An 11,912-nucleotide genomic window follows, 5' to 3' on the forward strand; every position below is an offset into this window, starting at 1 on the left:
ACGGTCACTAAATCACCACTCTCTTTGAAATTCCTCTTGGTCATACCTAGTCGAGTATTTCACAAAACGAGAATGCTTAACAAAGAATTACCATATATCAATTGCTTTGGACATCTTGTTCAGCAGTCTTTGGGGATCGTGACTCTATTTCTCATAATTAAATAACTCTCTACTTACTACACACTTCCACCAGATAATACATCCTTCTGCTGCTGCGAAAAAGTGGGTAATGCTAATATGTTTTCTTCAAGTAAATATGTTAGGAATTTTGCAGGGTTGAGTAGAGTGGGAACCAAAAGAAGACAGAGGGAGCTAATCATTGGTTATATATAGCACATACACCAAGGACGCAGGTATGAAAAATGTTGGCTTGGATAAGAAAACCAAGAAGAAGAAATTTTCAGAAGTGTTTTGTTTAAAAAAAAAATAGTCTATTCAACAGCTGAATTTGAAGCGGAGTTTACCAGTTGTTACAGTAAATATATTCAAAGTGAATCATATAACCACTAATTAGGTTTGAATCACTCAAGTGTACATTTGCTGTGACAACAGGTTTCCCTTTACAGATCATCCCTCTATTTATAAAAGAGCTGAAAATTAACATTTCCTGCTTTTGTCAAACTGAAGCATCTTTCAATGGTTTCCAGCAAACATCTGAAGGATTCTTGCATCCTGAGATCATCTGGCCATTATGTTTTCAAGTGTTGTCTCTTTTCAAGAACTGGGTGAGAAGCACAGAATAAGTGATTGCAGATTCTTTGTAAAATAGCAACAAGAAGACAACAAAAATACCTGATGTAGGAAAGATCATGGGTTACCATTCATGGCAGATGGGAAGCAACATAAATTGACAGTGGACGTTTTCCTTCTGTTTTGCACATGACTAACCACATGTGAAGCCTGAACCCCAGAGAAATAAAAAAAACAAGATTGTGTAGCTGTGTTTTTAATACCGTGATTAGTGGTATATCCAGATTTAAACAGATTTTTTTTCCTCCTAATTGAAATCGTTTCTTAAATAACATCGTTTCAAGAGCATGTGCTGGTTCAGATACCAAATACAGCCTAATGCCCACTCATTTTCACAAGTATTCATCTCAAAGGCAGACAGTTTTCTAGGTAATTTTAATATAGCATCCCCTAATCAAATCAGCCACACTGTGAGACACTGCTGTCGGGAAGGAAGCAGTGTTTTTCTCCAGGCCTGACAGCTGAAAGTGCTAAATAGAGGAAGAATATTCTCATTCTACTATGGACTGGGTGCTCTCTAATCTCTGAAAAATAAAAGTGCTGTTCAAGGCCCTGAAATTCACTGCACATTAGGGGACATCTTAAGATCTGTAGCATAGTCTCAGGTCTTAAAGGAGTGAATAAAGTCATGCTTTGTCATGGGATTTACCCAATTCCCGAAGTGGCACACCCACAGTCAATTGCATAAAGGTCAATTATCAAGAAGATGTTTCCAACTTATTTTTCTGAGCACATTCTTCAACATCTTTCTCATATCTTACTCTTTTAAGTTTTCTTTTCCATTTCTTTTTTTTCTTAAAATCTCTACACTTCCTCATGCTCCCTATAAGCTTTTTGTGATTAAGTAATTCCTCAAGTTGAATTCTTGGCAACACATTATTCTGAAATCCACTCAAAACTGATATACTGAGGTCACTTTTTAAGAAATGGATGATCCCATGGGGCGCCTGGGTAGCTCAGTCATTAAGCATCTGCCTTCGGCTCAGGTCATGATCTCAGGTTCCTGGGATCGAGCCCCGCATTGGGCTCCCTGCTTAGCGGGAAGCCTGCGTCTCCCTCTCCCACTCCCCCTGCTTGTGTTCCCTCTCTCGCTGTGTCTCTCTCTGTCAAATAAATAAATAAAATCTTAAAAAAAAAAGAGATGGATGATCCCACTCTTTTGAATCTACTGCTATAGTCATGCCCTGTCATTCCCTAATAATTTTGCCTTCTGCAATACCCTTTGTATCTTACCATCAGGCCCATGCTGTTCCTCATCTATGAAATGTCTTTCACACACCCATGTTCATCCTTCGCTGTCAAAATGGCACTCATCTTTCAAGGACTCGTTCAAATAACACCTTTTCCCTGTAGCTTTCCCCTGAATATTTTATTTACTATTACACTATGCTTTGGCTAATAAATAGCTCTTTCTCACCTGGAAAGTTTTCCTCTTTGACAAGATCCTACAGACACATGGACAGAGAGGTAAAGAAGAAAGAGAATGCAACTAGCTAGCCAAGTCAACTAAACCAAACTTACTAATCAAGAAGATGGTCAATGTCAGAGCTAAAGCACCCTCACAATCAATACCTCTCCCCAGGCACCCATTAGTCAGCATTATACTCTGTAGTTCCGGGGCTGCTCTCTTATCACCATAAACATCTTGGAGGCTTATTTATATTTGTAACTCAGCATCTGGTCAATATCTACTGCTTACTCAAGGCTTAACAAATGTATGTTGAAACTGGCTGAATTTTTCAACTCTAGTTTTTCTTGTTTGTTTCTTTTGGGGTTTTTCGTTCATTTGTTTTTGGTTCTGGTTTTGGTTTTTTTTGGTACACATAAGAACATTTCACTGCAAGAATGATTACAAACAGTAAAACAGGCTTTCAAGAGGGTAGACAACCCCCCTCAATGGAAATTATTTTCAGTGGCATTGACCATCAATCATTACTACAGAATTTAAGTAACAGCACTGCTGATAAAGGAATTTAATTATGGAAGATTCCTTTTTGACTTCCAAAGCAACAGAAGAATAAGAATGAAGTTTAAGATGCTATACAGACAAGAATGGTGAGTTTACAAAGGAAAAAGCAATCTGGTCTAAAAATTAAACAACAAGCTCTCACAGACTGTGATTCTAAACATCTCCCCCCGCCAAGACTTTACATTTCATTTAATAGATGAGTGTCATGACATTCATGAACCTGGACTGAGGTTCAGAGTTGTGCTCATTAATTGAAAAGCAGTCTGTTTAGGAAATGGTCCTCATTCTGATGTTGCTCTTTGAATGATCAGTTTGATCTCATGGTTCACACAGTAGCAACATGAACACAACCAATATTTCTGAGTTTTTTAACCACATAAATTTGAGAAAAGAATCTTTCAAACGACAACTTCTTGATATGTCTTTAGTTAAGCAATCAGACCACCCAAGAAAACGTAGTTTTGTGTAATAAAACCTGCCCTTCAGAGTTATATTTTTGAATCAAAGCAACTCAAGCACATGGGGACAAAAAGAATTATTTTTCTGTAGAAACTATGCATATGATTTTCCTATTCAATTACCCCTCTTTCTAAGTACAGTTGCATAAACAGTACCATTCATTCATTCGAAAACCAGTTATTGCCCTTATGGGCACTGTGAGTACATACAACTCAAGATAGTCAACCACACAAAATAGCCAAGTTTTGCTCTGGCCTCATTTAAAGAGTTAAGTATTAGATTGTTTTATGATTAAAAAAGAGGCAGATGAGGAATATGAGAGAAGGAAGAGGAAGAGGAAAAATTAGGAGGAAAAGAAGTCAAGAAGAGAAGGAAGGGGACACCTGGCTAGCTCAGTCAGAGGAACATGAGACTCTTGATCTCGAGGTCATGAGTTCAAGCCCCACGTAGGAGGTAGAGTTTACTTAAAAAAATAAAAAACAGGGGCACCTGGGTGGCTCAGTCATTAAGTGTCTGCCTTCGGCTTGGGTCATGATCCTGGGGTCCTGGGATTGAGCCCCACCTCAAGCTCCCTGCTCGGTGGGAGGCCTGCTTCTCCCTCTCCCACTCCCCCTGCTTGTGTTCCCTCTCTCGCTGTGTCTCTCTGTCAAATAAATAAATAAAATCTTTAAAAAAATAAATAAATAAAAATAAAAATAAAAAACAACAAAACAAAAAGTAAAAAAAAATATTTAAAAAAAGGCAGGAGGAGAAGAAATAATAATATTTCAAAGAAGTTATCCATAAAAAAGAAGTTATCTGTCTTGCTGTTGAGCATCACTGATAATTTGTTTTAGAATTGATTAAAGCAATACACACACACACACACACACACACACACACACACATCTTTTCCCGCAGCTTTGTTAAAACTTACGTAAAACTACAGAAAATCAAAAACAAAGAAAAAAATCCTCAAAGAAGCCAAAGGGGAAAAAAATACCACACCTATAGAAGAACAAAGATAAGAATTACATCCGACATGTCCTCAAAAACCATGCAAGCAAGGAGAATAGAGTGAAATAGCAAAAGTGTTGACAGAAAAAACCACCAACCTAGAATTCTATACCCTACAAAAAATCCTTCAAAAATAAAAGAGAAATAGAGACTTTCTTAGACAAACAAAAACTGAAGGAATTTGTTGCCAATAGACCTGCCTTGTAAGAAATGTTAAAAGAAGTTATTTAGAGTGAAGGGAAGTAATATAGGTCTGAAACTCAGATCTACATAAAATAAGCAAGAGCATCAAAGGAGGAATAAGTGAAAGTAAAATAAAACATTCAAGATGTTGGTTTTTGCCAGTATGGATGGTCTGAAACAATACTCTTCTAGACATATGGCATAAAGTATAAATGAAAAAGAAATACATGCATATATGAAAGTAAAATCATGCTATAGAAATAAAGGGATTTTTTTTATAGGATGTTTACCTATGGCTTTCCATTAGACTGAATATAGAAGTGGAAAGAAGTTTTAAATGTCTCTCAAGAGTTAAATTTCCATTAATATGTGAATAATCAGAAAGCATTATGATTACTTGAAACAGACAGAAAAAGACATCAGGGACCTACTTCCCTAACATTTTTCTTGGATTTTTTTATTTTGTTTTGTTGTTGTTGTTGTTATTTTTTGGCTAGGTACAGTATACTTTACTGATGGTACATGACAAGGCAGGGCTCCCCAAAATCTTCCCTTTTTCATGGGGTCTGGGATGGAAACTGTGTTGAGGTTGGGAGAGTCTCAGTGTGTTGGGGGATGGATCGGGGTGAGGTCTCCCCAGCAGCTGAGGGCCCCTCTCTCTTCATCTTGCTCTCACTGGACCTGATGGTTCAGAGGGCTCTTACTCCTTGGAGGCCATCTGGACCATAAGGCCAAATTCATTGTCATACCAGGAAATGAGCTTGACAAAGCAGCCATTGAGGGCACTGCCAGAACCATCATCAAAGGTGGAAGAGTGGGTGTCACTGCTAAAGTCACAGGAGATGACCTAGACCTCAGTGTGCCCCAGGATGCCCTGAGGGGGACCTCTGATGCCTGTTTCACAACACTCTTGATGTCATGTATTTGGCAGCTTTCTCTAGGCAGTAGGTCAGATCCATGACTGACATGCTGAGGGTGGGGACACAGAAAGCTGTATCAGTGAGCTTCCCACTCAGCTCAGGGATTACCTTGCCTACAGCCTTGGTGACACCAGAAGAAGCAGGAATGATGTTCTGGGCAGCCTCTTGGCCATCATACCATAGCTTCCCAGAAGGGCTATCCGCAGTCTTCTGGGTGACAATGATGGTGTGGACTGTTGTGATGAGTCCCTTCATGATGCCAGTTGTCATGGATGACCTTGGCCAGTGGCCAAGCAATTGGTGGTGCAGGAGGCATTGCTGACAATCTTGAGGGAGTTGTCATACTTCTCATGATCCACACTCATCACAAACATGGGGGCATTAGCAGAAGGGGGAGAGATGATGACCCTCTCGGCCCCACCCTTCAAGTGAGCCCCAGCCCTCTCCGTGGTGGTGAAGACCCTCGTGGACTCTGATAACAAGTTTCCCATTCTCAGCCTTGACTATGCTGTTGAATTTGTCATAGGTGGAATCACACTGGAACATGTAGACCATGTAGCTGAGGTCAATGAAGGGGTCATTGATGGTGACAATATCCACTTTGCCAGAGTTAAAAGCAGCCCTGGTGACCAGGCGCCCCGTATGGCCAAATCCGTTTACTCTGACCTTCACCATCGTGTCTTGGGGACACCAGCTGGGACTGCACCAGAAGATCCATCTGTCTGTTGAATGGGGAGGAGCAGAGACCCCAGTTTTGTTGATTATAGTTATACGCAGTGGTGTGCAGTTTAGTATTTAACAACCCTCTTCTGTGGGCCAATATGAGCTGTTCCCACACACTTCCCCCCCTTTAAGACAAAGGTGTTCAGCTTTCATTGTTAGCATTTTGCCTATTGTTACTGACAAAGCCAAAGTTTTTCCAACAACATTTTCACCAAGAAAATTTCCAGCTTTGATGAACCCCCTTACCAAGTGTAATTTAATTAGAAATTAGAAAGTAAGTCAATGATGTTACTCTACTAAAACAGTGGGTAAGTCCCTGGCATTTTAGACACTCAGACTGAAATCTGATCAACTCTTAGAAGACATGATTTTGAGCTTGCCAAGTAACCTCTGTAAACCTTTTTTCCACATCTCTAAATTGAATATAATACCAAGCCTGCCTTACTGTTGCATAAAAATTAAACCAAATAATCCATGTAACAAATATCCAGTAATGATTATATGTGGGATAACACACAGACCAAAAAAAATCACTCAAATTCCATCAGCTACTCTTATTCTTTGAGAAGAACAAGAGTGTTTACAGTTATAAACTTCCAAACTAATAGTTTCTCTCATGTAAAAATGAATTCACTTTCCTGAGTTATTTATAGTGGCACTTTAAATTTATTTTCAAAAATGAACAAGTACATTTAATTTAAAATTAATAAGACCATTATTGTGTATTCATTAAAATTTCATGTGATTATTGGAAGCATTTATAAGGTATACAGTGGACTCATTATATAGAGAGATAGTAATTAAGCCTTAATAAATGGAATTTGAAATAATCATTCATAAAAGTATATTATTGAATTTGAGACCTCTTATTTTAAAATCTATCTATAATATCTATTTACTAGAGGCAAAGTAAGAAATTATATGTTTTGTGAATATTTACACAAATAGAATTAATTTTAGGAACAGATGACAAAGGGTAACTCTTCCAGTCAGAAACAATCTGTTGCCTGCTAGAAAACCATAATGCAATCAGGAGATTCTTCTGACTTGCTTCTCTGCATCTTCTCCTTATTCAATAATCAAGGTCATTACTTAATGATGTCAACAGAGCCTCCCCTTGCTTCTTGCAAACACAATAAATGACAGGCTTGTTCATGTGTTGTCACAAAGGTCAGTGTGTAATTGGCATCACTAATAATACCTGTGTGATTTAATTTGATCTGTAGATAATTTCTCTGGTTTTCTTTTTTTTCCCTTGTGGTTTTGCAAGGGAAATGGCAATGTTTAATTCCACTTCTTTAAAACATTTGGTCACTTCCACAGCTAAATCAAAAATTTCAAGAAGGCATCATGAGTATTTCATTTACAATTTTCTCCCCAGCTGCTAGCACAGTGCCCGGAATATATCTAGGGTAGATTTAATAAACTTTTCTCAAGTGAATGAATGAGTGAATAAATGAATAAAGGAAATAGTGCAAAAATGTCTTCAGAAATTACTAGAATTGTTCAGAGCAGTGCTTTCTGATCTCACATGTGAGCTCCTTTAACTTTTCTTCATAGTACTTCTTATAGTTTGAAAATACATGTACTTATGTATTTAATTAATTTGTTTAATTAATTAATGACTGCCTCCCCCACTAGATTATTCTACTTACAGTAATACTCCCAATTTCTAGGATAGGACCAAGCACATAGTATGCGTTCAGTAAACACTGATCAAGGAATAAATGCTTCCTGTTATGGTAGCTCTGTGAATTAGTAGACACCAAAGCTCTATTTTAAGATTCTATGTCCCACTTTATATGATGAGAAAACTCTGCAATAAAAAAACAGTTTATTTGATAATATTTATTACATGATGGCATATGCCCCAAGATTTTCAGCTGGGCTTTACATATGGGAAATCTTTAGAGATGGAGTTTCATCTCATTTTCTCCAAATAACCATGACGCGCAGACCAGCATTTGCATCCCAAAACACTTTTAAAATATGTAATATATATTCTAAAATATACAACATATTATAAATTGTATTTTAAATGCTCTATTTCTCTCCAGCCAAATAAGTTCCAGTTATTGGTTCAACTGTTTCTTACTTTTGAAGGTGGGACTAGTAATGTTATAAAAACAAACAAACAAACATGTATCTGGTCAGGTCTCAGTCAGCACCACAAAGTTGTCTGTATTTGTGGTCCATATTAAGCTAAAATATATTCAATATATAGCCCTACATACTGTCAATGTAACCTTTGGGTCTCTTTTTCTGCTCCAAGGGAAAATGCTGTGGAAAACTCTCCATACACGAGCTAATAGGCTTTTTCACATTTTCCCCTCTCTCTTCTCAAAGGCAAGATGATTTCAGTCTGAACATTAAGGAGTCTCTTATAAATATGTAAATTAATACATTATAAAGCAACAGCAGCAATAATAATAGCTACCAATTATTAAGGGTCTATTACATTCCTAGCACTACACTAAACTAAACATAAGTCTCATTTTAATATTTTTCTCAAGATCACAATAGGTAACAAGGGGACACAGCTGATATTTGAACCCACATCCATAAAAATACAGCAGAGATTCTCAACCTTGACATTGTTGACATTTTAGGTGAAATAATTCTTTGGTGTGAGTGGGCTGTCCTGTGCCCCTACCCAATGAATGCTAGTGAAACCCCCTGCCAGTTGTGACAACCAGAAATGACTCCAGATATTGTCAGATGTCCCTTAGGAGGGTAAAATCTCCCCAACTCCTTGCCCTTTAATGCCCCACCTGTCTCAACCCATCATCCCCACCCCCATCGAGAAACACTGGAACACAATGCCCAGCTTCTTTACTATCATTCACTTCCTCCATGAAGGAGAAGACTAAGAGTCCAGCATTCAAATTTAACCTATTTTAGTATTATTAAAATTGTAAAAACCAGTTAAACACTCATATGTCAATTTAATCAAGCAGACTTCTACCTTAACAAGATATTCTAGGTAAACCAAACTTCACAAAGGAAGGTATTGAGTTATCGTGAAACTTATTTTCCTGGGCATTGTTTGGAAATGCTTCAATTTTAGAAAACCAAAGGAAAAAAAATGGACAAAAACCAGAGTATAGTGAACTTTTCATTTGCAAGCTGCATATCTTTAAGGAATTCAAGTAGTTTCCTAGAATTAAATCTATGAATTAAAATAGGATTCCATTTGTTGTTTATTTTCCAGTGATCTTCTTTGAAGTGGGGTTTACCCTGAAGTAAGAGTCAGAAATGTTGTTTCTTTAGGTCACATATTGATGAAAGATAATTAGAAGGCAGTCAGGCAGGGACAAGGGGCCTCCGCCTTAAGAGGAAACCACCCTTGGGGCACCTGGATGGCTCTGTCAGTTAAGTGTCTGCCTTCAGTTCAGGTCACGATCTCCAGGTCCTGGGATACAAGTCCCACATCGGGCTCCCTGCTCAGCGGGGAGCCTGCTTCTCCCTCTCCCTCTGCTGCTTTTCCTGCTTGCACGCTCTCACTCTCTCTCTGTCAAATAAATTAATAAAATCTAAAAAAAAAAAAAAAGAGGAAACCACCCTTAAAAAGACTTCACACTACCCTGGAAGGAGCCCTCCACCCTTTCCCACATGATAGATAACAAAAGCCTGATTGGATGACAGGTGTAGAGAGGGTTAATCAGATTAAAAGAGCCTGCCAGGGCGCCTGGGTGGCTCAGTTGGTTAAGCGACTGCCTTCGGCTCAGGTCATGATCCTGGAGTCCCGGGATCGAGTCCCGCATCGGGCTCCCTGCTCGGCGGGGAGTCTGCTTCTCCCTCTGACCCTCCCCCCATCTCATGTGCTCTCTCTCTCTCATTCTCTCTCTCTCTCAAATAAATAAATAAAAATCTTTAAAAAAAAAAAAAAAGAGCCTGCCAACAAGCCCATAAAACCCCCTACACTTAGAAACTCCAGTAGCAACTCTCTCAGGTCTCTGCCCTCTTTGGGAGCTTTGTACTATCACTCAATAAACCTTGCTTTGCTGCCTATCACTTCTTCCTCTTCATTCTTTGAAGTGGCATGACCAAGAACCACAGGCATGGAAGGAAAAAAATCCTTTAACAATATCTTCTATCACTTTTACCTAAAATCAGAGGCTCAAAATTCCAAATGATTTTTCTAATTGAAGAAATCAATTAAAATGACACCTTGGAATTTTCAATAGTAATTCCTCCATCTTTAATAAAAAAAAAATTAACTTTGGTTCTCACACACAGAATTATACTGCTGTGTTTTGTTTTTGCTTTTTTTTTTTTTTGGCACTCTTCATTCCAAGTTTCACTGTAGGTATAAAGATGGATAGTACTGCATAGTCATTTGCTTTAAACCACAATTCAGTCACTCAGTGTCAGAGACACAGTAAATTTACCTGCTAACAGTAGTCACTGTAGTCGCTTTGTTCCTAAAGACAGTTTATTTATTCTCCTGCTCAATAAAACAAGTTATATGTAAACATCTTCTATCTTTACAACACCAAGACTGATAAAACATTCCTCTAGAGTAAATGAACTTTAAAAATTAAATATCAATAACAGTGAGACTTTTGCTTCCCACCATGACGGTATCAATTAACCCTTCTGGGAAAACAACTCCAAAACTGGACAGCATATCTGAGACAACTATTTTCGAGAATTAAACATGTTGAGAAAAGGAGGACATGTGAAACTGGTTCCATGCTTGTTGTAGCTTTCTGCCTACAGACACTTTTGGATGAAAAGTAGCCAGTAGCCTAGAGAAAAGTAGCCCCCAAGCACAGAGTGGTGAGCAAGACAATCTAAGTGGAGGAGAAAAGGTGGAGAGTCTGGGTCTGCAGAAACAGCTGACTTTATAAGACAGAGGAGCAAAAAAAGAGAAGGAAGCACACATCCAAGGACCCAGATGTCAGTACGACAGCTCACCTCAGGCCCTTGGCCGAGAGCAGGGCTGTGTGTGTAAACAGTGACATGCCACAGGTGGAAGGTACAGGGAGACACTGGAAGAGGCAGTCTCCAAACCAGAGGCAGGAATGTCGCCATGCACATTGGCCATTCTGCGGAGATCCCAAAAGGCCAGGCCTTACAACTCAGGACTATGCCCTAGATGGAAGGCCATGACCAAGGTCTAAGGACAAAATGGAAATAAGCCTAAAACCAAGCTCAACAAGTACAAGAGGATTCACTAATAACTGCCTGCCAAAAGAAGAAAAAGAAAGAAAAAAACACCAATGCTCCAAGGAAGACAACATAATCTACTGGCAGGAGGGGCAGGGAATTCGAAATGTGTATAAACCTACCAACAAAGCTCAAAAATACAAAGAGAAAAAATGGACAGAATCAAATCCAAAACATTGGTGGACATGTTTCAAACAATTAACATATAATAAAATACAGAGTTTAGGTGTCCATTTGAATTTTGATAATTATGTATACCTACCCCCATTACTGCTACACATATACACACAAAAAACAAGATACAGCACATTTTCGTCACCCTAAAAATTTCCTATTACCCTTTTCCAGTCAAACAGCTACCTCAATCCCAAGCAACACTCTGATGTCTTTACCATTATTTAGTTTTGTCTCTGGAGTTTGTGTAAATAGAATCATGTAGCATGTACTCTTGTCGTCTTCAGTTTTGTTTGCTTAATGTAATGATTAAACATTAAGATCCAAACACCTTGTTGCATATATCCATCGCTTTATTGCTGTATATACTTTTCCATGGGTGAACATATCACAGTTTATCCATATTCCTTTTGAAAGACATTTGGGTTGTATCCAGTTTTTGCCTATTACGAACAAGGTCACTATAAACATTCTTCTACAAGTCTTTCTTTTATTTCTCTTGAAAAATGCCTAGGGATGAAATTGCCGGGTCATAGATTTATGTTTAACTTTGTAAGAAACTGACA

At 38.3% G+C, this 11,912-nt stretch overlaps 1 pseudogene; it reads right to left on the reverse strand.

The window, feature by feature from the left end:
* Positions 1-5,057: 5,057 nt before the first annotated feature.
* LOC113928612 lies at positions 5,058-5,952 on the reverse strand (annotated as a pseudogene).
* Positions 5,953-11,912: the final 5,960 nt, after the last annotated feature.

The sequence above is a fragment of the Zalophus californianus genome, chromosome 5, assembly GCF_009762305.2.
Source record: "Zalophus californianus isolate mZalCal1 chromosome 5, mZalCal1.pri.v2, whole genome shotgun sequence".
NCBI classification, from domain to species: domain Eukaryota; kingdom Metazoa; phylum Chordata; class Mammalia; order Carnivora; family Otariidae; genus Zalophus; species Zalophus californianus.